At 35.6% G+C, this 3217-nt stretch overlaps 1 non-coding gene across 1 annotated transcript; it reads right to left on the bottom strand.

The window, feature by feature from the left end:
• Positions 1–2634: 2634 nt before the first annotated feature.
• On the bottom strand, positions 2635–2742 carry LOC127746215 (small nucleolar RNA R71). Its single transcript, XR_008007835.1, has one exon. It is a non-coding gene; the product is annotated as a small nucleolar RNA R71 (small nucleolar RNA).
• Between the last annotated feature and the right edge of the window lie 475 nt (positions 2743–3217).

The following is a 3217-nucleotide window of genomic DNA, read 5'->3' as shown; positions in this document are numbered from 1 at the left end:
TCAATTGGCAGCATTCTTGAGATCTGCAAAGTCTAAACCTTGTCTGTGGTATTCCGAGTAGGATCTGGGATGGGATGACTGTGACGAGCTTCAAACTTGCGAGTGCTGGGCGCAGTGACAGTGCACAAAAGGATAATTGGATCTTATTCCAACACAAGTGAGAACCGACAGATGATTAGTCCTACGTAACCCGTAACCAGACCATTTTCACTGAGAGGACGAACGGTAGCCATTGACAATGGTGATCCCCCAACATACAGCTTGCCATGGAAAGGAGTACGTATGACTGGATGAAGGCAGTAGGAAAGCATGGATTCAAAAGGAACAAAGAATCTCCATACGCTTATCTGAAATTCCTACCAATGAATTACATAAGTATCTCTATCCTATTTTATGTTTTATCTATCTTTTTATGATCAAAATCCCATAACCATTTGAATCTGCCTGACTGAGATTTACAAGATGACCATAGCTTGCTTCAAGCCGACAATCTCCGTGGGATCGACCCTTACTCACGTAAGGTATTACTTGGACGACCCAGTGCACTTGCTAGTCAGCTACGCGGAGTTGTGAAGAAAGTGTGTGAGATCACAATTTCGTGTACCAAGTTTTTGGCGCCGTTGTCAGGGATTGTTCAAGTTTGGACAACTGACGGTTTATCTTGTTGCTTAGATTGGGTCATTTTTATTTTTATTTTCGAAAAAAAAATTTATGCATTGTGTTCTTCTGTGATCTTCAAGTTGTTCTTGATGATTTTCTTTGTCTGATCTTATGATTTTCCTATTTTGTGTTTTATGTTGTTTTTCATATGCATTTTCAAAATCATAGTTTTTGAACATTCAAAATTTCTAAGTTTGGTGTCCTACATGTCTATCGTTTCTTAAAAATTTTTCAAAAATATGTCCTTGATGTTCATCACGATCTTCAAAGTGTTATTGGTGTTCATCTTGACATTCAAAGTGTCCTTGCATGCATTATTTGTTTTGATCTTGCATTTTTATGTTTTACTTTATTTTTTTTGTTTTTCTCTCTCTTAATTAAAAATTCAAAAAAAAATAAAAAAGATATCTTTTCAAGTAAATAATTCAGAGAAATGAAGAATCGGAACATATAGCAGAAGAATCACAGAAAAAAGAGCTCACTGCATTTCAGAGGCACTTTGGGCGTTAAATGCCAGAATGGCTATCATTCTGGGCGTTTAACGCCAGTAATGGTATCATTCTGGGCGTTAAACCCCCAGTAAAGAAGGATACCTAGCTGGGCGTTAAACGCCCAAAGCGGTAGCATTCTGGGCGTTAAATGCCAGAATGGATAGCATCCTGGGCGTTTAACGCCAGGATGACACAAGGGACAGAATTTTGTTTCCAATTTGATTTTTTTTCAATTTTTCATGTTTTAATTCATAACTTTTTGCATCAAACATATTTTAAACTTTCATTTTTTTTATTTTCTTTTATTGTTTTTGAAAATTTTCAAACTAATTTTTTAAAAATATTTTTCTTAATCTTATCTCATATTTTCAAAAATCCTTGCTAACAATTAATGCTTTGATTCAAAAAAACTGCAACTTTGTTACTTTCTTGTTAAGAAATGATCAATCTTTAAATTTTAGAATCATATCTTTTAAATTTCTTGTTAGTCAAGTCATCAACTTTAATTTCAAAAATCAAATCTTTTTAATTTCTTTTTCAATCATATATTCTCAATCACATCTTTTTCAAAATAATTTTCAATCATATCTTTTTGATTGCTAATTTCAAAATCTTTTTCAAAACCACCTAACTACTTTCTCACTTTCAATTTTTGAAAACCATCAACCACTTTTTCAAAATTGTTTTTAATTATTTTAAATTATTTTTTTTAGTTTTATTTAAAAAAAATTTTGAAAATTTTCTCCCCCCCTTCTCACCTCCTTCTATTTAAGGACTAACACTTCTCCTCTATTGGCAATTCAGACTCTCTCCTTCTTTATATGTTTGAAATCTTCTCTGTCTACCTCATCCTTCTATTCCTATTTTCCTCTAACACCTCAAGGAATCTCTATACTGTGACATAAAGGATTCCATACTTTCTTGTTCTCTTCTTTTCCATATGAGTAGGAACAAGGACAAGGGTATTCTTGTTGAAGCTGATCCTGAACCTGAAAGGATCTTAAAGAGGAAGCTAAGAGCAGCTAAAGCACAACACTCTGAAGAGGAACTGACAGAAAATTTCGAAAAGGAAGCAGACAAAACAGCCATGGCCGAACCCAACAACAACAATGCAAGGAAGGTGCTTGGTGACTTTACTGCACCAACTCCCGACTTCTATGGGAGAAGCATATCTATTCCTACCATTGGAGCAAACAACTTTGAGTTTAAGCCTCAATTAGTTTCTCTGATGCAACAGAAGTACAAGTTTCACAGACTTCCATTGGAAGATTCTCATCAGTTCTTGGCTGAATTTTTGCAAATCTGTGACACTGTTAAGACCAATGGAGTTGATCCCGTGGTCTACAGACTTATGCTTTTCTGTTTTGCTGTAAGAGACAGAGCTAGTATATGGTTGAACTCACAACCTAGAGACAGCCTGAACTCTTGGGAAAAGCTGGTCAATACCTTCTTAGCTAAATTCTTTCCCCTTCAAAAGATGAGTAAGCTTAGAGTGGAAGTTCAAACCTTCAAACAGAAGGAACATGAATCCCTCTATGAAGCTTGGGAAAGATACAAGAAATTGATCAGAAAGTGTCCTTCTGACATGCTTTCAGAATAGAGCATCATAGGTATCTTCTATGATGGTCTATCTGAGTTATCCAAGATGTCATTGGAACATTCTACAGGCAGATCTATTCATCTGAAGAAAACGCCTGCACAAGCCCAGGAACTCATTGAAATGGTTGCAAATAACCAGTTCATGTACACTTCTGAAAGAAATCCTGTGAATAATGGGACAACTAAGAAGAAATGAGTTCTTGAGATTGATATTCTAAATGTCATATTGGCTCAGAACAAATTATTGACTCAGCAAGTCAATATTATTTCTCAGAATCAGAGTGGATTGCAGGCTGCACCCAACAGTAATAAAGAACATCTTCTGAAGAAGAAGCTTATGATCCTGAGAACCCTGCAATGGAAGAGGTGAATTACATGGGAGAACCCTATAGAAACACCTATAATCTTTCATGGAGAAATTATCCAAATCTCTCATGGAAGGTGATGAGCGGATAATTTGTACGCTT

Source organism: Arachis duranensis, chromosome 3 (assembly GCF_000817695.3).
Source record: "Arachis duranensis cultivar V14167 chromosome 3, aradu.V14167.gnm2.J7QH, whole genome shotgun sequence".
In the NCBI taxonomy this organism is placed as follows: domain Eukaryota; kingdom Viridiplantae; phylum Streptophyta; class Magnoliopsida; order Fabales; family Fabaceae; genus Arachis; species Arachis duranensis.
Note: the sequence above shows the minus strand (reverse complement) of the source record. Positions and strands in the feature narration are given on the sequence as shown.